Source organism: Pleurodeles waltl, chromosome 6 (assembly GCF_031143425.1).
Source record: "Pleurodeles waltl isolate 20211129_DDA chromosome 6, aPleWal1.hap1.20221129, whole genome shotgun sequence".
NCBI lineage: Eukaryota > Metazoa > Chordata > Amphibia > Caudata > Salamandridae > Pleurodeles > Pleurodeles waltl.
This window is the reverse complement of record NC_090445.1, coordinates 1,706,106,438-1,706,130,888: the sequence shown is the minus strand read 5'-3', so window position 1 is coordinate 1,706,130,888 and position 24,451 is coordinate 1,706,106,438.

The following is a 24,451-nucleotide window of genomic DNA, read 5'->3' as shown; positions in this document are numbered from 1 at the left end:
CAGCCTGGTCTCTTCCACTCTCAATCTATTGAGTTCCCTTTCTAACAGTCTGTCATCAGGGTGGGTGGGTTGGGAATGTTTTGACACAGAAGAATGATGTGAATGAACAGAGGGAGACCTGTCCCTAACAGTTGGCACTCTAACAACCTGGCCTGCAGGAATAAAGTCATCCCTACTGTGATGTGAACTTACATTAGTACCAGCTATGATGGGTGGTCTGCTAAAGGGCAGGTTAGGAAGGGCACCCTCTAACACTCTTACTGGGGGCTCCCCTGAGTCAGAGTGTGAACCATCTCCTAACTTCTCAATGGAAGTGCCAGCTAAGGCCTTATCATTCTCAATAAGCATGTTAGACAACAATTCTCTAGAGGGATTCTTTCCCACCCCTAAACCTCTATCAATGCAGAGACTCCTTAAACCCTTCCAGATAAGGTGGTCATAAGCTGAGCTGACCAAGTTAGTAGAAGTTCCTACATCAGACATGATAGAAAAGGTTTAGGGACAGAAAATAAGAGAGAAAAAGTTTCAGGACTTTTAATGGAAACAGAAAAAAAACTTTTTCAACTTTTTAGAAACTTTTTGAAAGTTTAGGAGTACTTTTCAGCACTTAGCAGATAGTGTAAGAGAAGAAAAGCAAAACTTTTTGGTTAGGTGTACATACACTGAACTTGTTTTGTATATTTCTCTCTTATGAAAAGTACAATATGACAAAGTGGTAAGTAGTTACAAGTACTTATCCCACCACTGCACAACCAATGTAGGAGGCTGGCCTGGCTTGTAGTGGGTACCAAGGGGTACTTACACTCTGTACCAGGTCCAGTTATCCCTTATTAGTGTAGAAGAGGTGTTTCTAGCAGCTTAGGCTGATAGAAGGTAGCTATAGCAGAGCAGCTTAGGCTGAACTAGGAGACATGCAAAGCTCCTACTATACCACTGGTGTCATATGCACAATATCATAAGAAAACACAATACACAGATATACTAAAAATAAAGGTACTTTATTTTTATGACAATATGCCAAAAGTATCTCAGTGAGTACCCTCAGTATGAGGATGCCAAATATACACAAGATATATGTACACAATACCAAAAATATGCAGTAATAGCAAAAGGAAGTAATGCAAGCAATGTAAAGTTACAGAAGATTGCAATATGAGCACATAGGTATAGGGGCAACACAAACCATATACTCCAAAAGTGGAATGCGAACCACGAATGGACTCCAAACCTATGTGAGCTTGTAGAGGGTCGCTGGGGCTGTAAGAAAACAGTGAGGGTTAGAAAAATAGCCCACCCCAAGCCCCTGAAAAGTAGGTGTAAAGTGAACCTATATTCCCCAGAGAGCACAGAAGTCGTGATAGGGGAATTCTGCAAGGAAGACCAACACCAGCAATGCAACCAAGGTGGATTTCCGGACGAGAGTACCTGTGGAACAAGGGGAGCAAGTCCAAGAGTCGCGACAAAGTCGAGATTGGGCAGATGCCCAGGAAGTGCCAGCTGAGGGTGCAAAGAAGCTGCCACCGGATGGTAGAAGCTGTGGATTCTGTAAGAACGAAGAGGGCTAGAGACTTCCCCTTTGGAGGATGGATGTCCCACGTCGTTAAGAAGCTTGCAGAGGTGTTCCCACACAGAAAGACCAAAAACAAGCCTTGCTAGCTGCAAGGGTCGCGGTTAGGGTTTTTGGATGCTGCTGTGGCCCAGGAGGGACCAGGATGTCGCCACTTGGATGAGGAGACAGAGGGGGCGCCCAGCAAGTCAGGGAGCCCTCACAGAAGCAGGCAGCACCCGCAGAAGTACCGGAACAGGCACTTTGAAGAGGAGTGAACCGGAGCTCACCCAAAGACACAAAAGGGAGTCCCACGACGCCGGAGGACAACTCAGGAGGTTGTGCACTGCAAGTTAGAGTGTCAGGGACCCAGGCTTGGCTGTGCACGAAGGAAATCCTGGAAGAGTGCACAGGAGCATCTGCAAATCATGCGGTACCCAGCAATGCAGTCTAGCGTGGGGAGGCAAGGACTTACCTCCACCAAACTTGGACTGAAGAGTCACTGGACTGTGGGAGTCACTTGGACAGAGTTGCTGAGTTCCAGGGACAATGCTCGTCATGCTGAGAGGGGACCCAGAGGACCGGTGATGCAGTCTTTTGTTGCCTGCGGTTGCAGGGGGAGGATTCTGTCGTCCTATGGGAGATTTCTTCAGAGCTCCTGGTGCAAGAAGGAGGCAGGCTACCCCCAGAGCATGCACCACCAGGAAACAGGCGAGAAAGCGGCAGGATCAGCGATACAAGGTTGCAGTAGTCGTCTTTGCTACTTTGGTGCGGTTTTGCAGGCGTCCTGAGCAGTCAGCGGTCGATCCTTTGGCAGAAGGTGAAGAGAGAGATGCAGAGGAACTCTGATGAGCTCTTGCATTCGTTATCTAAAGAATTCCCCAAAGCAGAGACCCTAAATAGCCAGAAAAGGAGGTTTGGCTACCTAGGAAGGAGGATAGGCTAGTAACACAGGTAAAAGCCTATCAGAAGGAGTCTCTGACGTCACCTGCAGGCACTGGCCACTCAGAGCAGTCCAGTGTGCCAGCAGCACCTCTGTTTCCAAGATGGCAGAGGTCTGGAGCACACTGGAAGAGCTCTGGGCACCTCCCCTGGGAGGTGCAGTTCAGGGGAGTGGTCACTCCCCTTTCCTTTGTCCAGTTTCGCGCCAGAGCAGGGCTGGGGGATCCCTGAACCGGTGTAGACTGGCTTATGCAGGGTGCCCATCAAAGCATTTCCAGAGGCTGGGGGAGGCTACTCCTCCCCAGCCCTGACACCTTTTTCCAAAGGGAGAGAGTGTAACACCCTCTCTCTGAGGAAGTCCTTTGTTCTGCCTTCCTGGGCCTGGCCTGGCTGGACCCCAGGAGGGCAGAAACCTGTCTGAGGTGTTGGCAGCAGCAGCTGCAGTGAAACCCCAGAAAGGCAGTTTGGCAGTACCCGGGTTCTGTGCTAGAGACCCGGGGGATCATGGAATTGTCTCCCCAATGCTAGAATGGCATTGGGGTGACAATTCCATGATCTTAGACATGTTACATGACCATGTTCGGAGTTACCATTGTGACGCTATACATAGGTAGTGACCTATGTATAGTGCACGCGTGTAATGGTGTCCCCGCACTCACAAAGTCCTAGGAATTTGCCCTGAATGATGTGGGGGCACCTTGGCTAGTGCCAGGGTGCCCACACACTAAGTAACTTTGCACCCAACCTTCACCAGGTGAAGGTTAGACATATAGGTGACTTATAAGTTACTGAAGTGCAGTGGTAAGTGGCTGTGAAATAACGTGGACGTTATTTCACTCAGGCTGCACTGGCAGGCCTGTGTAAGAATTGTCAGATCTCCCTATGGGTGGCAAAAGAAATGCTGCAGCCCATAGGGATCTCCTGGAACCCCAATACCCTGGGTACCTCAGTACCATATACTAGGGAATTATAAGGGTGTTCCAGTATGCCAATGTGAATTGGTGAAATTGGTCACTAGCCTGTTAGTGACAATTTGTAAAGCAGAGAGAGCATAACCACTGAGGTTCTGGTTAGCAGAGCCTCAGTGAGACAGTTAGGCACCACACAGGGAACACATACATATGGGCCACAAATTTATGAGCACTGGGGTCCTGACTAGCAGGGTCCCAGTGACACATAACAAACATACTGACAATATAGGGTCTTCACTATGAGCACTGGGCCCTGGCTAGCAGGATCTCAGTGAGACAGTGAAAACACCCTGGCATACACTCACAAACAGGCCAAAAGTGGGGGTAACAAGGCTAGAAAGAGGCTACTTTCTCACAGTGAGGCGCCAGGTCTTCCAGTTCCCGACTCTTCTTTTGAGAGATTAAAGCTGAAGGAGAGAGCAGACTCGATCCTGGACGCACTGCTTGTCTGTTATCAGTGAGCTACAGTATTAGGGGCAGAGGCCAGAAGGTCATGATCTGTTTGCAAAACGAGCACATTCTTGACAATTTGATTTTTGTTGTGATCGATTCTGAACATGGTTTAACAAATGTTCAATGTGAAAAAGATGCAAAGGTATAGCTCCTCCATTGAAGCCTTGTCTTCTAGGCGCATTGATCCGATGCATTGTAGATTACGATAGCGCTAGCTGTCAGCAGCCTTGCCTCCTAGGCGCATTGATCCGATATACCGTGGTTTACGATACCGCTAGTTGTCAGCAGCCTGGTTTTATAGGCACAATGATCCAATGTACTGTAGATTACGATAGCGCTAGTTGTCAGCAGCCTTGCCTTCTAGGCGCATTGATCCGATATATTGAAGATTACGATAGCGCTAGTTGTCAGCAGCCTGGTTTTATAGGCACATTGATCCAATGTACTGTAGATTACGATAGCGCAACTTGCCAGCAGCCTTCTAGGCGTATCCGATGTATTGTAGATTACTATAGCGCCAGCTGTCAGCAGCTTTGCCTTTAACCAGCCCCTGCCCGGTATTTTAAAGCATATTAGTGATAAGACACCTGCTGCACGCCTGGTCTCATACCTCCTAGCATGCCAAGCGAGGTTGAAGATGGCACCCACGGAATGAAGCCAATGCTCCCGTTCACATCTCAGGATGTGTAGCTCCTCCCTTAAGCGCAATCTTTAAGGCGCTTGTATTGTCACATCTTCTGCTCAGCCTAGCTGAAATAGTTTAGGGTGTGCGGGGGTATGTGCGCGTGTGTGGCTGGGGGTTCTGGGTAATCAGAGAGGGATGGGGGGAGTTACTCTCGATGGTGCAGCAGGTGCAGTGACACCCGGGCCAAGTGGTCCGAGGCGCCCGATGAACCAGATGGAATTGCTCTCCAGCCAGCAGTGAAGGGAGCCATTTTAATTGCCTGTTGTAGGGTCCTTCGCACCTTCACTAAGCCACAATAGTTTTTTTGGGTGGTGGGCAGTGTGGTAGGTGTTGGGAAAGAGAAGCAGTTTCTCCATTTTCACGGACAGGTGGAGTAATTAAAGCCTCCCTCATGAATATTAAAAAGCCAAATTGAAAATTAAAAATGTATTTAATTCCTCATTCTGGCCCACTAGACTGTGTGCACCAAGTGTGGCAGAGAGCACAAGTGTCTGGCAGTGTGAAATGCTTTTCCCATGATGAAAAAAAAGAACTTTATTTTTGATATGTATGTAATTAATGACTATATGTCCGTGCAGCAAGGGTGAGGAAGTGCCCCAATCTCCCACAAATCACAAAGAGGCCTAACGTAACCCCTGAATCTAGAACATCTCCTGATTTGAGGGTGATATTGTAGGATATATTTTTGATTATGAATTACGTTGTTTAGTGTCATAAATGTTTTACACTGAAAACTAATGCAGAATCTTAAATTGGCCCAGCAAGGCCTAAACTAGGCCTGACTCCATCTTGGTTTTCAAACTTGACTGTGTTTTCATTTCTCTTTCCGCACACGGAAACGTGTACAAATAAAATGCTTTGAAATGATGGGTTGTTCTTGGTGAACTCAAAGGGAGTCTTCGTCAAAATGTACCTTTTCAGGGTCCTCCTGCCTGTAGCTTGGTGGATCTAGTCATTTCACAAGGCGGTGATTTGTTTGTGTAAGAAGATTTGTGCTGTCACATCTGATGGCTTTAGCTCAACAGGGGAATCCCTAATATCCATCTAGGGAGGTGCCATGATGCCGTGAAGTGTTCTTGCTTTGCATCCGTTTGTGATCTGCTGAGATCAGGTCTCGTTTTGCTCACCTCATGCTTACTCTGTGATTTCCCCTGTCTGTGTTATAAAAGGGCTCCCCAGGGCCAGTTTTCTGATTCTCAGAGCACAGACCCATGTCAGTCTGTTTCATGCTTCGGCCATAGATACTCTGCCAGACTTTAGGTTACATTTGACTGAACCTTGTGTAAATTCCCTGTATTGATTGTTTATTTTTGACTTCCGTAATGAACTTTGAGTATTTTAATAAACCTTCATGGTTTCTAACTTGTAACAGTCCCAAGAAGGCTTACTTAACTGACGATACTTGCTTTATTTCACACTCGTGATCCTTTTAGGGCAACATTACCTCTTCTAATCTTGAGAATAGCGCAACCCCAATCCTGCGAAGAGACTTTACCTGCTGTCGAATTAAACTATCAACGATCGCATCACCAACATGCAGGGCTGCAGCGCTCAACTCTTTCAGTTCCATGCATGAGCAGCTCCAATCGGTTCTGTTTACCTCTTTGCATGCTGGTACTTGTAGTCCTTAGTTTAAAAATAGGGTTAAAAAGGACTCTCTTTATAAGGCAAGCCTTGTTTGGAATGGTGCTGCACGCGGTGGACATAATTCAGCCATCCCCGTGAGCTCTTCCAAGTGCCACCCGGTGTGCTGGTGTGGTTGCACAGTTACTAGCCCTCCTGCTGCACTAATAGGTAAAAGTTAAAGTCCATACCATGAAGTATTTTATATGTTCCTCCAGCTTTTCATTAAAATGGGTTATTGTTGGACCTGACAGGCGGAGGGAGTGGTTCCCCCGAATTCTTTGCTCTTCTCCAGGGTGTTTTTGTGGTTCTTGAAAGTGGCCTACCAGCCCTGGCTTTCACCACTGGAAGCACAGTGTTAAAGTGCCAACAACGTCCTGCTCCCCACTTGGAACTAACACTGGCCTGGGTGTGCAACTGCACCGGGTGGTTTTCCTACATAGGTACTGGAGCTGGCATTACTTGCCAGGGTGTGCACATGTACGCACGGGCAATCTAAGACAGGGACTGAGCCTGCTAGAAAAGGCTTGTATTGGCACACTTCAACCTTTGTGGTGGCTTTAACAAAAGTGTTCCACGTGCCCCGGCGGTCACGGGTAGGCGCTAAGGCATATGTGCCCAGCGAGTGCCGAACACCCATGCATGTTCACTCTACCTAATAGCACTGCTCTATCCATAAAATAACATGGGAGAATTTATCTTTTTAGGTCTGGCTGCAATAGTGGATTGCAGGGGAGCAGCTTCATGATGTTTAGTATTGTTGGACTCAGGATGACAAACCCCTTCTGATGGTAAAGGTGGTTTTGTCATTGATGCCCTAGAAGTGCCACTTTAAGGAAGTGGGCATTTCCGGGTGCTGGAATGGTTCTGGTGCGTTGTAAATTATGCTTCAATTTATGTGCCTCAGGGGCAGAGCATATCTGTGCGTTCCTCAGGTGACCGCTATAAAACTCAGGTATCCAGAATGACATATCATTGCAATTTGGGACCGGGATAGATAGATTGGGGGTTGAGGTTTTTGACACTTTGCCTCTCGGGGCAAGGGCACGGCCCCAGTAAAGATAAAGATCTACATTACAGAGTTTCAAGGTGGACAGGGAGAAATTTAGGGGAGATATCTGTGGTTCAAAGGAGAACCATTCGACAAGTGGAGGAGGAGTGGTGGTGCGCTTCTACGTGCGCATGTACGTTTTGCCGGCTGTCCGAGGCCGGCCAAACTGACATGCGCACTTAGAACTCTCTTAGAACTGTGTTTTACAGCCGGGTGAAGACCAAGCGCAGTGTCCCACTCCCTCCCTGAGCGGCATTTCTTTCTACACAGGCCAATGCAGGCACTTCTTTTATGCTGTGTAACAGCACAGGAGAAGCATCGGGATTGGTTGGGGAGGGACAAAGAAGACAAGAGGCGTTTGGAGCGGGTGCTGCGGAACATGAGGCGTCCCCCACTGCCGTGCTCCTCCCACCCCCACCCCTGCCTGGCAGCAGCCGCGACTGCATGTCACATTTGTCAGGTGCATATGATATTCTATTTGAGGATTACTGGCTTCCATCTTTTGTAAGCAACACACCTCCTGGGGAGGAAGTAACATTGGAAGGATTCTCCTCTCCCTTAGTGCCTGAGGATCTTGGGGACTTACATGCACATGAGCTGTAAAATAATATGTGCCAGGGTGCTCGGCAGGAGGCCACTGCAGCTTGCACCACCTATTGCCCTGCCAGCGACTGTACCAACACAACTACTAAGCATCACACTCTACACATATCATCATTTCGACTATACCAAGCACATGAAGGTATAAGAATGGCTTGGGCTGTGTGTTTAGAACAGATAAACAACTGTTGTGCTCATCTCTGAATTAGACAAACAGCACCACCATGTGGAATACTGCTGTAATTGCCTGTGTTGACAATTTAGTGCCGGTGCCGGGCACCGGAAAGCACTGGCTCAAATTAAACTCTGCCTGAGTGAGTTCAGAAACAATCCCCATTTCAATAGAGGAATCAAAAGGGGATGGATAAAGAGTCTGGGCTACACGTAACTCCTTTTTGGAGTGAGCCACAGGTACAGGTTCAACATCCATTGAAGCCCGAGGCTAAGCTCAATATAAGAATGATCCTGGCAGAGGTGCATTATCAGGGAGAGATAATACTTAGTCATTCCACCATGAACACTACTCTCTTTCCAGTGGTTAAATCAGACAGTTCCCCATACTTAACTGGACTGTAGACATCTGAATTCGTACGCACCCAGCACAAAATGTTAACAGTACTGGACTGATGATGATTTTAGTAAGGACAAAAATACAACTCTCGACATCGCTAATGGGTGCTTTAGTCAGAACATGGCACATTAACCGCAATACTTGGCTGCATTCACATTCAGTGAATAATTGACATTATCCAGTGGAGGTAAAGGCTGGTACCAGATCTCTTACTGAAATGTGTTATTTTGCAACCTCTGAATGCACCGAGAGCACTGCAAGCCCTCATGGTGCCCTGGAACAGCGGCAGGGTTTGTTTTGCTGTCACATTATGCTGAGTGGGTGAAGCCTTTATAAGATTTACTGTCGCCCACCCTTTTTTAAATGCAGCTTGCATGCAGCTATCTTACGGGGGCTGCAAGCAGGTATGTTTAAGATTAAATATCTGCAAACAGAGGAAAATCCTATTTATTTGGGTATTGCACGGGCATGAGGCCACACACGTTTTACAATGAAGGACAAATAACTCCCATAGCCTACAAAGCATCATCGCATTCAGCTGCAGTGGAATTATGTCTTCTGACTGAGGAAACTCTTGTGGCTGTGCCGACTGTCACTCTCCAGGAGCCTCCTCTTGCACAGGGAAAACAAAGGTTGATAGCTGGTAAAGCTAACATATCCGATGCACAAACATTACTGCTGCACTGGGCACAATGTGCCTTCACTCAAAATACCAGTGAGATAGAGTTTGAGAAAGATTCTGCACTAAGGCCCTGATTACTACTTTTTTTTGCACTGCATTACAATTGTATTTTGTAAGTTTGCGCCGCTTTTGCGTAAAACAATGACGGTAATGCGGTGGAAAAAAGGTATAAATCAGGGCCTTAGAACCAAACAAGTTTCACAACATCAGCCGGAAACACCAGCCTCCTCACATACCTATACATGAGTACAAGCCTCTGTCCCGCACAGGCAGCTCCGTGTAACCTGCTGCGAGCCGCACACAAAACATTTCCAGTTTTTGCTGCAGTGCGGGGACTTTTTGAAAGTGGTGGCTTCAAGCTCTACAAACTCACCCTAAAATATTACAAATTCCACTGGATAGATAGCTGAGAGTCATACCCCCCAGCCCTCCAGAAGGCAGATCTGTCAGTTCCCACAATCCCTGTGCCAGTTTCTGCTTTTTGTGTGCAGGATTACAATTGTAACAAGGCTGGCCTAACCCGCTGGTGCTTAAATGGATTCAGGGATTCAAAAGGTAAATTGATAAAGGCTGAGCAGTTTTGGAGGAAGGGTGCTGTCCTGCATGATAACCTTCCTTCAGTCCTTGTACAACACACAGATGCTCACAATAGTGAGGGGACTACCGTGTGACTGACATAGCTGCACGGTGGCTGCTGCACATTATCTCAAAGTAAGACTGGTGCCAATATCATGGTAGTGATACAGGAAACATTTAAAAGTGCTAAACCCCTTCAAGGAAACTCTACTAAATATTCCTATAGTTTGACTAAAGATAAAATTCCTGTAGTGGTTACACTAGGAATAGGGGATAGACGCCCGCCTAGTGAAGCAGCTAGCTGAGACCTCAGAAGCAGCACATGAGGGCATTGCATCTGCCCATGCAGGCATTAATGCTACAGGCTCAAAGCTGCAGCAATGGTATTGATGGCCATATTTTTCCAAAGCCAGCAGTTCCTAACCGTTTGACTGCTGAGGACTCCCACTGAATCATAACCGGAATCCGGGGACCCCCACTGTGACAGAATTAAAAGCTGGGGACCCATAGCCTAAGCAATGTCTATGATTTGCATGTTAACACAATATACAAAAATAATTTTTAAAAAAGTATACACCAAAGAAATTCTCAAATATTGAAATATTTTATTTAATTTACAATCAAAAGGTTTTCAAACGTTCATTCTTGCATCTTTATTTGAATATACTGTATTGGAGTAAATTGATTAATTTTAATATTATTCGTTTTGGAACAGAACTCCCTGAGTAGGCCCCCCAGACCCTTAGGGGTCCCTGGACCGCAGGTTAAGAATCACTGTCCTAAGCTACTAAGAAATATGAACAGCAATGTATTTATTGCTAGTAAAGGAAATGCACTGCAGTAAGGACGAATCCTACACTTTTGGCTATATCTGATAGACCTTTTGGTGCCATCTGCCGCAACCATATTGACCAATTATAACTAATGCTTCCAGTTTTCTGTTTTTACTGATTTTCACAGATAAATACAGACAGAAAATAATCAATTTCCTGCCTGTATTTATTTTTAAAAGTGGAAAAATACAGAAAATGGTGCTTCTTCTGAGTGACACTCCTTGTTCTGTTTAAGTTCCAGACCAACTGCTTAGCAGATAGACACCACGGGGATTGAAAAACAGGATGAGATTCTCTTAAATACAGGCACATGTTAACATATATTTGTATATAATGCTAGTAGTTACCTGTCGGTGTAGTGTTTTGTTATATTAGGCTGCTTAATTTGCTAGAACGTGACAGTGGTGAGGCTCCAGTGTGCAGCTGGCGCAGTCCTTCAGAGTGCAGAGCCCAGATGCAGTTCAGGGGTCCAGCAGGCCAGTCCTTCTTCTTTGTCTTGTTCCTTTAGGGAACCGAGGTGGGGGTTCCTTGTAGGGATCTGAGGTGGGGGTGCCCTGCTACTTGGGTGGGAAGCAGGGGGTCCTCTTGACCAGTCACATGCAGGCCACCACCCTCTTGAGTGACCAATTCTGGGAAGTGCGGCAAAAATCAACCCCAGGGAGCAACATTCTCTCAAAATCCAAGATGGCAAGGTTAGGTCTGGCTGAGCCCACCTACTGGTGTGGCTAAGTTCCATTAACACACCCCTTTCCAGCCTTCTTCTAATCTAATCAGGGGGAACCTGGCTGTCTATTTTTGCAGGAAATGGGGGAGGTCCACTTGCTGGCCCAGATGTCCTTCCCTGCTTTGAAGTATAGTTTGGGTGCTATCCCCTCATCCTGTATCACCATCTGTTGAAGCAGTTCTGTCCCCTCAGGCACTTCCTTTGTGTTCAGGCCAGGCCACCTCACACCTCATCAAGGCAGCCTGGCCAGGCTGCCAGAGGCTGGCCAATCAGAGTAGGGCACTATAGGGCTGAAACTGGTAACTTTCAGGTAGAGTTCTAAAACTATTTCCCTGAGTTAGTTATATTAAAGTCAACAATGGCAAGTTGTTGAACTTAATTTAACAATATGTTTGATACCAAACTTGAAATATTTAGCTCCTTTTGAGATGTTATTAATTAATAATAAAGTATCCTAATGTTAGCCTATGTAGCCCATTCACTACAATGAGGGAAAACAAATGTACCTATTTTTCCATCACCAGGGCTTATAAAACATATTTTATAAGGCCCCTGCTTATAGCTACACTGCACCAAGCCCTGGATACATCTAGGGTATACCTTAGGAGGTGACATATCCTGTTAGACCGCTTATATCAGGCAGGTATTAGAGACCAGGCTCTGAAATTGATCGAATCTTTTCTTTCTGACAGGTGGGCCACAGTTAGCAGTGGTGACTTTAGATCCCCTGCATACCTCTTGCCGTGTGGGGTTCCGCAGGGCTCCTCTTTAAGCCCGACACTATTTAACGTGTATGTAGCTCCGCTGGCTGATCTGGTTCGCTCTTTTGGTTTTATTCCTACTTCTTACGCAGACGATACTCAAATTATTATTCCCATTGACAAAGATCTTGAAGAAGTGGCTTGCCGCTTCAACGAATGCATGACAGCAGTGAATCACTGGATGCAGACCAACTGGTTGAAACTGAACTGTGAAAAAACAGAGATTCTGTGTTTTGGTATTGGAAGGATACATTGGTCTTCTAGCTGATGGCCTGAAGAATGTGGGACGCTTCCTGTTCAACGGTCTACTTCAAGAAATTTAGGAATAGTATTTGATGAGCAATTGTCATTTAAACCTCAAGTTAATTCGATAATTAAGACCTGTCTATGGACTATGAAGAAATTAAAAAAAATATTTCCTTTTATTCCTCAAACCTGTAGAACTACTGTCATTTTGGCTTTAGTCATTTCCAGATTGGACTATGGAAATGCGCTTTTACTCAATCTGGACAAGCAATCTTTGCATAAAATGCAGTTGATCCAGAATACTGCTGCCAGGCTACTATTAAACTTGCCTCGCGGGGCCTCTGTTAAGAAGCGCCTTAAAGATTTACACTGGCTTCCGGTACTCCAGCGGCTCTCTTTTAAAGCTCTCTGCATCACCCATAAGGCTGTCCATGGGATTGGGCCTATGGATCTAACCACAAAGTTGCAATGGCACAGGCCGAAGCGACTGCTGCGCTCGGCCTATGCCTATCAAACTCAAACATCCCGCACAAAGAAAGTAAAGTGGGGAGACAGAGCATTTACCAATGCGGCGGCAAAAATTTGGAACTCTCTACCATTGAACATACGGCAAGAACATAACTATTTAACATTTAGGAAATTGGTCAAGACTTGGCTTTTTCCTCAATAAGCTCGGGAGCTTCTTGGTTAGTCACTTCGCCTCACCCAGTTAGCGCTTCGATGCCCTTGGGCCGGAACGCGCTTTATAAATACTTAATACATACATACATACATACATATGTAAAAGTAAGGTAGTTTAAGACTTTGGAAGTACTTGTAATTCCAAAGTCGAATTTGGGGTTAACTTTAATTTAAAAGCAGCCAGCAAGGCAGGCCTGCCTTTAAAAGGACACTGGTCACCACAGCAGTGCACCTATGGATGTACTACCTATGCTGGGGTCCCTAAACCTTCATGCCCTACCATAAACTAGGGTCTTACGGGTAGGTTGACACAGCCAATTATAATTAGTCTAATTTGCATAATCATTTCAGAGTCAGAAAAACACCAGCATAAGTGAAAAATGAGGGCAAAAAAGTTAGGGGGCTTGTGCATTCAGCCTAGTTTTCCCAGACTGCACATCTGTGGCACAAATTATCTGTCAGGTGGTTACACGCTTTGTAACCATGATCTCCAGGCACCATCACCTGTATGACCACCAATTTGGCTTCAGATCATGCTGCAGCATGGAGAGCCCTGTCTTACACGTCGTAGATGTTGCCCTCCTGACCATAGATCAAGCTGAACTCTGTCTTCTAATACTGATGAACCGCTCACCTGTGTTAGCGCAGTTCACTATCACACCCTCATGTGCACCCTGTAGTCCGGAATGGGCATCACAGGCAATGTCCTTCACTGGTTCTCCTTTATCTTTCCAATTGGAACCAGTTTGTTTGCAAAAGAACCCTGCCACCCTTAGAGGCCCTGAGGGCGGCATACAGTCCTCTGTCATAGGTCTACACGGAGTCGCTTGGTGCTCTTCTCACTCACAGATATGAGCATCAACATTCAGCAATGTGGTGATGATACAGAACTGTACTTGAAAGACTCCTCCGCTCCAGACATCTAACTCTGCAAACACTGCCAGATCTGGATGTTGAGCACCCACACAAAGCTCAACCCAGGCAAGGCTGAATTTCTGTGATTTGCCAAGAACAACAAACAACACTACCAACCTGAATGACCGGAATCGTCATGGCTTTAAATCCCAACTTTCACCAAATGTCAAGTCACTTGGAGTCACCTTGGGCACCATGTTCACCCTCAAGGAGCAAGCTGCCAAAAAACAATGTTTCCTGGTACCAGCTCTCTCTGCTAAAGAACATGAAACTGTTTGTTCCAGAAAGTGACTTCAGAACTGCAATTTAAGACCTTAATCCCACATCTGGATGGTGGTAGAGTCCTCCTCCATGGTCTCCCAGACTCAATAATGACACCCTACAGGGGCATCCCACCCTGATGGTACTTTATCGTCTCCCCTTCCCAGATGACACCATCTTCAATACCAGCTGCATCAGTTACAAAGCCTTGATGGCCAGCTCTATCGCTTATCTTGAAGACAAGCTCGCCATCGCAGGTGGTTCTCAGTGTCCCCCCACAGCCATGACACCACCAGACTGCAGACTCAGAAATGTACAAAATAAAAAAAACAGGAAAGCAGGCCATTTCCATATATGCACCCAGGCTCTGCAACCACATCCCCCATCTACCAGGATCGTCCTAAAGCTGCTCCAATTTAGGAAAGAGTTGAAGACGCATCTCTTCAATAAACACTACATCACAATGCATAAACCATCCACAAACCAGCTCCCTAGCCCACCACTCGTTGACTTTACGGTTGTCTTTGTCCCTGTTCAGCTTCTCCACTGCCTTCTGGCTAGTTTGGTGCTATAGAAAGACCACATACATACATAAGTTGTGTGAGATGCACGACTCACTACGTTTGTTCCTTCTTGTCAAGTTAGTAAGTTGTTCTATATGGGACATACAGACTGTGAAGACCTAACACACCTGGCAGTTTGACATATCATCTTTTTATCTTTTAAGACTTCACAAGAAGCTCACCTTAAATTCTGTGTCAAATGAGATCTCTGCATGGTGTCTTAAGCAGTCATCATAAAATGTTTGATCATTTTACTATAGGATATATATATATATATATATATATATATATATATATATATATATATATATATAATCCCTAAATTCCCATTAGTAGACTAAAATTGAGCTCTTTTACAGTCATTTCAAAAGACCTATCAGGTGCACTGAAATATTAGATTATAGATCATTAAATTGGAGATATTATATAATTTGTGTGTATATTTCACACTGATCAATTGTGTAGATAAATAATAAGGGAGAGGTAGTAATCTGTGAATATTGCATTACAATAGCTCACCTTATCATCCTGCATTATAAACAGATGCCCTAGGGCCTGATTTAGATATTGGCGGACGGGCTACTCCTATAGGATTTAGATTTTGGTGGACACCATATACGTCACAGTTGTGACGGAATAACCTGTCCATAAATATCTAAACCAGGCCCCTGATGTCCTTCTATAAAATACAAGAAAAAAAAGATATGGTTTTAAATGCATTGTCCTCAAAGAAACACAACAGATGGCAACACAACTGTTGAAGTTCAGTTCCATAAGCGATTTCCAAGTGTCTGCATCACTTGTGGGAAAACAACCCCACAAACGTCCAAGTCTGCGGTGCTAGGATGAAAAACTAGGTTAGCGCTTGGCAGCCTTGTTCGGAGCCACAGCTGGCACAGCCAAAATAATTTCAACATGTAATAAGCTTAAATTAAAGTTTAAAATCTCAATATGCTGATCTTAAAGAAAATAGATTTTCAGCATATTAAATCTTAATAAACAACTGTTCATTAAATTCACTTGCCACACCTTTTCTTTCCATAAATTAATTAGCTAATTTGTGAAAATGCCTGTGGTTACAATGATGAATTGGACTAAACATAGTAACACATTTTTTTATCTATGCATCTCTTGCTTCATGAATGGTCCTTAATTAAGACAACTGTTTTGGGAAGGAAACTACAAAAAAAGAAAATAATCTGTTTCTTTAAACTTCTCATGTACCACAGTTCAGCTTTACCTCCTGCAAACAAATGTGTTAAGGAAAATATAAGCTCCCCACACTGGCTTCAGTATTTGTTTCAATAATGCAGAGGTTCTATGTTTCCCGTTCTCCTTCCATAATCTTTGTGCATCCTGATCCAACTAAGTGGCTGGAAGTTAGAGTCTTTTTACACTGTCCATTGTAGTTTATGTATAAGAAGCAATATGTGTTCAAACTGTTATTCAAATCCTCCGAACTAATGCTTGCAATGTACTGGTCTGAAAGGCTGCTTCTTGAATTAGGTAATCTTCCTGAAATTCCCTTACATTGGGCCAGTTTGATAATGTCTAGTACTTGAAACCATAATTTGTTGATAATGCCATCAGATTCCTTCCCAGTATGACCCAGTTGATGTCCTCACGCCGCGACCAGTTCCATACCTTCTCTTTGTGCTACGATTGGTGGGTGTAAACTTAAACTGGGGTACAGGAGACGTAAGAACATGTTGTTTTCATGCTATGGAAGTCATTTCAAGGATATTTTCATTGCTGCCATTTTATGTCAGTTTTCAAAAAAGTCAGCTAAGTGGGTTGTGAAAGGCTCTTAATAAAGGACTCTTTCCAAAGCTCGAAATGCTTTCAGATGTCACCACAATTTGTTGTGATGCAGGACAATACACATATAATGATCTTTCATAGACTTTGACAAATGGTATGCTGATACATGGAAACAGAAGAGTGCAAACAGGAGAAGCCGGGTATAAAATAATGAGGGGGGGACAAATCAAGGGGAAAGATAAAAATAGCACGTGGCGGTAAAAAGCACCTAAAAGATCACTCTGCATTAAGGAGGAGCTAAAACTCAGCGGGTGCAACCCTTGTATGTTAGAGATTACAACATGTGGCTGTCAAGCGGCACAACCATGTGTAACCCCTTAAGCAACTGCAGGGTTTTTACACAACAGCTGTTTGAATGCTTGGAGCATCAGCACCATATTTAAAAATCATTTGCAATGCAATGGGCCTCGCATTTCCTCGAGTTAGAGCTATTAGCATTATAAATTGATAACTGGACTTTTCTTGGCACATAAATTGAAATGAAAAGTAAAACAGTTGACATTAATGAGCCAATTCAAAGCGCCATGAGCACGAAGCAGAGACACAAAAGGAAAAATAAGTGCGCTCCGGTCAAACGTATTGGCAAACAAGCAATTATCCATGTAACAGGGTCAGTCTGCAAGGTGGTAACAAAACCGCCCGAGGAGGGACAAACGTAAAGCATTTACCAATGACAACTAAGGATTTTTGAAAGGCAAGCCCATGAACGAGTGAAAGTGATGGGCTTTCGGTGGGCATGGTGGGCTTGCGCACTCGACCTAAAAAGCACAAATGCCAGATCCTTGATTGCCTGATTGAAACGTCCTCTTAACTAAAAAGCCAGGGCTGGCGGGCGGTGATGTGCCATTTGGCAGCCATCATTTGAAACCTACAGAAGTTGTGCCAGTCTTTTAAAATACCAGCACATTGAGACTAAAAAGAAAAGCTTCTATTTACAGCCAGAGGCTGGTAACTCAGTAGCTTGTAAAAACAGGAATGATATTTTCCCGGATGAAATCACTATCAAATTCACAAGTTACATGGAACTATGTGCCAGATGTACTAGGATTCCAGTTTGCAATTTCCTAATTGCAAATCTTTGTGATTCACTATTAGGAAATCGCAAACTGAGATGTACAACAGTGTCTTAGACACTGACGTTAGCAGACCACCATGTCTGTGTTTGCTTTTTTTGTAATGCAGCCCGTTTTTCTTAAAGAAAAATGGGCTGCATTACAAAAGCAAAATGAAAAGATTTATTTTCATTTTTTAAGGGTAGGCAGTGGTCCTTAGGGCCACTGCCTGATCCTACAACATGTTTTCACCCACATTCACAAAGGGATACCTAACCCTTCTGATTTATGAATAGTTTACCACAGCCCTGCCAACCTGAAAATAAAAGTTGCTGTGTGAGAAGGGGCGTGGCTGTGGGGGGGGGGGGCTTTATGGTGAACTACCTTTGAGGCCCATTTGCCCCCATGCCTTGACTCTATCGACCTCCTTCCCCTCCCCTGAAAAAACAAAAACAGGAAGGTGGCTGGGGCTGCAGTCCAGGTCGTGGGGTGTTTTCACACCTCTTGATGGACATCGGCTGTTTCAGAGATGGAAAAACACACTTTTCAGTGGTTTCCAGCTCCTCTTTCCTGCCACGTGTGATTTTGACTCTGGTTGATTGTGTGAAGACAGCCAAATCGTGTGCCACATAGTTGCACCCTGTGGGTTGGCAGGTCTGTTACCACCTCCTCTACGGTGTCATAAAATATGAAAGTTTTGCGACCGCATTCTGGTCGCAAAACATTCATACATACCAGGTCTATTCGGTATTAGGACGGGGCACCCTAAACACCCCCCTTCCGAATACCAAATCACAAAAGCAAAATCTGATTCGGTAACAAGTTACTGAGTCACATTTTGCCTTTGGTTCATGGCAAAAAGCATTTTTCTGGTCGCAAACGGGCCAACTGGAAAAATGCTTGGTACATCTGACCCTATATCATCAAACATGTGTACGTGGATTGTGCAGAGGAAACCAAAAGAAACGAGTAAACAAATTTAGAGTCTGGGCAAAAAATACAAACAAATGAATGAAAATAACTTGCTCTTTTTTCAGGCACAGACCACAACGTTTACAACTCCCAGGAGGCTGTTTGAAGAAACTGTGGGAGTTGGCAGTATGCAAAATTAATGTAGGTCTTTGAAAATACTTTTTAGGATACTCAACACACAGTTTTCTACATATTGTTACATTTGAAAGTGCGTCAATATTTAACCACACAGAGCTACTATTGAGACACACAAAGGGCCATATTTATCAAACCTTTGTCCAGACACAATTTTACATGGGAATTGAAGCACATCATAGTTGAGCCAGGAGGCATCTCAAATTAGGCATCACACCACACCTCAGTGTAGCCCACAACTCAACTTAGCCCTCAGACCACATTTCAACAGTTAATAGGCCCAGATTGTCAAGCTGGATAAGTCTGACAAAGACTGATGAAAAGGTTGGGTCAATGCATTATCCTGAGACAACAGATATAAGGGGGAGTCATGGGGCCTGCATCTTCTGCTGGCGGGGCTGAGCTGCTGTGGGGACGCGCGAGACATCAGGTGACCACGAGCTTCTGAGGGGAGAATCAGCAAGGATTTAGAGATTAGTCCAGGTGCAGGGAGCTCCATAATGAGCCTCCTACCAAAAGTACTTCAAATACTTGTTGAGCTTGCGTCGTGGCGTGTACCTAAAGGCCTCGGTAAAGCACTCAGCAAAGTTCCAGTATCAGAAACGGAATAAGTTAAATTCACTTGGGGTTTCCAACCGACAGAGTAACTGCGTCAACACCCAACAAGAGTCACTGAATTTCTTTGATAGCGGTGATAACTAGTATTGCTGCGTGAACCTCCATGCGGCTGCCGCAATATAATAATATTCTGCACTGAGAATCATAATTGTTGACATCTTAGAAAAGCAACATTATTAGTCCTATTTGGTTGGCATTTTGAATAGGTTTTCAGTCATCTATAATGTTACATGGTGTGGGGCTATGAGACTTGTGATAAGCCCTCCAGGTGGAACCGTGGGATGCTTTCAGTACGGTGGATAACATGGTCCTGCAGGGAGCACCCATACCACAGCAGGGCCCCTGCACCAGCATTCTCGGCTTAAGGGTAATCAGTGTCCCCACTGAGGACAACCTAGGGTGAGGTAGTAATAGAGGCTGTCTCCTGCCACATCCTGTGGAATGGGACCAGGACCGTACACAGGGGAAGGGACTTCAAGCCAGATGTACTAACGTTAGGAATACTGATTTACTAACTGCGGTTTACTCCAAATGTATTAAACACTTTTGACTTTCAATACTGGTTTGCAAATAGACCTACCTCATGCATATTAAAGAGGAAGGTCGCAATTTGCAACCCATTAGGAATCGCAGCCATCACAGGGATGGTGGCCTGCTGGGGACAGGAGACCACCATGTCTGTGACTGCTTTTAATGAAGCAAACTTTTTTTTTTTAATGCAGCCCGTTTTCCTTAAAGGATAACAGGATGTGTTTAAAAAATGAACTTTGCAGTTTCCTTTTTTAAGAATAGGCATGGGTCCATGGGACCAGTGCCTGCTCCTAAAAAAATGTCAACATTTTTAAAGGGGAGGGGGTCCCAAAGGAATCCCTTCCCATTTCTGAAAGGTAACCACTTCTTTTAAAAATGGTGGTAAAGTATTACTGTTTTGAAACTGGATTTCGGTAGCAAAACAGTAATACATACCATACCAATTATGTATTAGGAAGGGACACCCTAAACATGCCCCTTCAAAATATTGAATCGCAAATGCAAAATGAGATGTGGTGACAAGTTACCAAAATGCATTTGGCCTTTTGTACATTGGAAAAAGCATTGTTTTGGGTGCAAACTGCTCGCTTTTGTGAATCAGGCCATTTGCAACCGGAAACATTCTTTCTACATCTGATCCTTACTTCCTAGATATCATCTAGAAGTACCCACTAAACCGCATAAAAAATTAGAAAACAATACCAAAGGTGGCCAATAAACTACATTACAAATTAGATAGCAGGCCACACCTCAATGTAGCCATCATAAAACTGATCAACTTGGCCACTGGGACATGAATGTTATACAGGCACTAGACCGCACATCAATATAACCAGTAGAGTACATCAGGAACTAAGTACTCAACTAGATCAGTGTATCTACCACATCCCTAGTCCACATCTCATATTTGCCTCCACAGCGACCAGCAGCAGGCCACTAGACCACATATCGATGTAGCCACTCAACCATATTTCAACTTAGGCATTATGGGCCTCATTATGAGTTTGGCGGGTGGCGGAGGCTGCCAGCCAAACTCTTTCCACCTTCAGGCCGCCTGGGCGGCCTCAACCCCGCCGGCCCTATTGGGAGTTCACCGCAGGGCCGGCGGTGAACACTGCCTTAACATTGACGCCGGTTCCGCCAATGTGGCGGTGCAACAGGGGAAGCAGCACCCCTTGCGGATTCCACTGCCCGTAATTTGGGCAGTGGAATGCCCGATGGGGCTGTGCATGAGGCGCGCCCCTTCCACCAGCCTATTAATGGTGGCGTAAACCACCATGGACAGGCTGGCGGATGGGGACTCATAATCCCCAGGGCAGAGCTGCCCTGGTGGATGAGAACCGCCGGGACCGCCAGGCTGCAGGCTGGTGGCAGGCCCGCGGTGTCGGCAGTGGGACCGTGGTGGCTTCGCCATAGTCATAATGTGGCGGTCCGACCACCACGACCGCAGCGTCCGACCGCCACCGTGAGACAAAATGAGGCCCTATATCATTAGATCATATCTCAACCTGTCATGCAATGTTTAGTTTAGTTTAGTTTAGAGAATTTATAGAGTGCATGGCTACCCAAAGGCCTCCCAGCGCTAAGAAGGAAAGTAACTGCATCAAATATAAGAAAAAAAGATGACTAGGGAAAAAAAATTAAGTCAGATAGAGGACAGTTTTTAGTTTTTTCCTAAAAGATAGTCCTAGAGGTTCTTGCTGGAGTTCTAGGGAAGGGAGTTCCAAAGGCGTGCTGCCTTGCTTGAGAAAGATTTGCCTTCCCATGAGGACCTCTTGAAGCGTGCTATGTGTACTAGGTGGGTGGTGGAAGATCTAAGATATCTGGTGGGGGCATAAGGAAGAATACTTTTCCTAAGATAGTGAGGTCCCTTGCCATGCAAGACTTTATGTATCATGCATAAGGCTTTGAAATGAAGACGCTGTTTTATGGGCAGCCAATGAAGGGCGGCTAAGGCTGGTTTAGCTGAATGATGTCTCTGCTAATTCGTAAGCAGCCTTGCAGCAGCATTCTGTACGACCTGGAGTTTCTTCACTACATAGTCCGGAGAGCTAAGGAAAAGGAAATTGCCGTAATCAAGTCGCGAGAGAATCATGGCCTGAATAAGAATTCTTCTGGCCAGAGGAGGTAACAGCTTGAACATTTTCCTTAGGGTTCTAAGGAGGCCAAACAGGAAGAAGAGATCTTTTTGGCCTGTTGTTCCATCGTTAAGTGACAGTCCAGCCAAAAACCAAGGCTCTTTTTGTGGTCCTGGGGAGGGGGGTGGGAAATTGCTAAAGGCATCTGGATATAATGCCAAGAGACTGGGGGGGGAGCCGTTGCCTACGATCATCACCTCAGATTTCCCATCATTGAGTTTCAGTTTAGACAGATTCATCCATTTATCAATGTCTGCCAGACAGAGAGAAAGATTAGTTAAAGAAGGATCTTTCGTGTTAGATAGAGATACTACCAACTGAGTATCATCAGCGTAGGTTACAACTGACAGATCATATGGTTTAACTATTTTGGCTAAAGAAGAAAGATAAATATTAAAGAGAGTAGGGCTTAAGGAAGAGCCCTGAGGGACTCCACAGGTCAAGGGAAGGATTTTGGACAGGAAATAACTATCTAAGACCTGAATGGTTCTTCCAGTGAGGAATGAGGGGAGCCAGGCTAGTGCTGTGCCTTCTATCCCAATACTAGAGAGCCTACTATGGAGGATATTGTGAGCTACGGTGTCAAAGGCGGCACTGAGATCCTATAGAATAATAGCTGCGTGCCCTCCCTGATCTAAGAGTTGCCGTGTGGATTCAGTGACAGACAGGAGGGCCGACTCAGTACTGTATTGGGGCCTAAATCCAGTTTGAGTAGGATCTAGGAGTTCATGATCCTCAAGCAAGCATGTCAGTTACTTATTGACATGTTTTTTCATGAATGATTTTTGCTAGAATAGGGAGAAGGGCAGTAGGCCTGTAGTTACTAAGTAAAGTAGGGTCAAGTTTTTTATTTTTTTTAGAAGAGGTTTGATGATTGCATGTTTAAGGGACTGAGACAGAATTCCTGAGGTTATGGAATGATTGAGAGTCTTAGTCAAACATGGAACAATAATGTCAGAAACCAATGCCATGATGGCGGGAGGGCGGGATCAAGAGGAGACCCAGACTTTATATTATGGAGGAAGTCCGTGACCACCGACTCTGTTAAAGGCCGAAACTCTGAAAGTAAAATCCCTGAGGACTGGGGATTGGCACACTTCTCCTTTATAGGCTCCGGGTTAGAAGTAGTAGGAAAGGAGGAGTATATGTCAGTGATTTTCTCCTGAAAGTAGGTTGCCAAGTTATCGCTATGTTCCGTAGAGGCCTCTATTGGTGATTTGTTAGGGGGAAAGTGGCAGAGTTCTTTCAAAATATGAAACATCTCTTTTTGAGTAGCCACTCAAGCACACCTCTGCATGGCCACTCAAGCACACCTCTGCACAGCCACTCAACCACACCTCTGCATGGACACTCAACCACACCTCTGCATGGACACTCAACCACACCTCTGCACGGCCACTCAACCACACCTCTGCACGGCCACTCAACCACACCTCTGCACGGCCACTCAACCACACCTCTGCACGGCCACTCAACCACACCTCTGCACGGCCACTCAACCACACCTCTGCACGGCCACTCAACCACACCTTTGCATGGCCACTCAACCACACCTCTGCAAGGCCACTCAACCACACCTCTGCAAGGCCACTCAACCACACCTCTGCAAGGCCACTCAACCACACCTCTGCAAGGCCACTCAACCACACCTCTGCAAGGCCACTCAACCACACCTCTGCAAGGCCACTCAACCACACCTCTGCACGGCCACTCAACCACACCTCTGCACGGCCACTCAACCACACCTCTGAATGACCACTCAAGCACACCTCTGCATGGCCACTCAACCACACCTTTGCATGGCCACTCAAACACACCTCTGCAGGGCCACTCAAGCACACCTCTGCATGGCCACTTAACCACACCTCTGCATGGCCACTTAACCACACGGTCGCCCCTCCTGCTTCGCCTTTGCCTGGTCACCCCTGTGTTCACACTTGGCCTGCTGCTTCTGGTCACTGTAGACTTCACCCTTGGCCTGCTGCTGGTGGCCCCTGGGTTCACCCTTGGCCTGCTGCTGGTAGCCCCCGGGTTCACTTTGTGGCCTGCTTATAGTCACCGCAGGGTTCACCAGTGGCCTGCTGCTGGTGGCCCCTGGATTCACCTTTGGCCTGCTCCTGGTCACCCCAGGATTCACCAGTGGCCTGCTGCTGGTGGCCCCTGGGTTCACCCTTGGCCTGCTGCTGGTGGCCCTGGGTTTACCCTAGGCCTGCTGCTGGTGGCCCCTGGATTCACCCTGGGCCTGCTCCTGGTCGCCCCAGGGTTCACCCTTGGCCTGCTCCTGGTCCCCACAGGGTTCACCCTTGGCCTGCTGCTCCTGGTCACCACAGGGTTCTTCCCTGGCCTGCTCCTGGTCACCCCAGGGTTCTTCCCTGGCCTGCTCCTGGTCGCCCCAGGGTTCACCCTTGGCCTGCTCCTGGTCGCCCCAGGGTTCACCCTTGACCAGCTCCTGGTCACCCCAGGGTTCATCCCTGGCCTGCTCCTGGTCACCCCAGGGTTC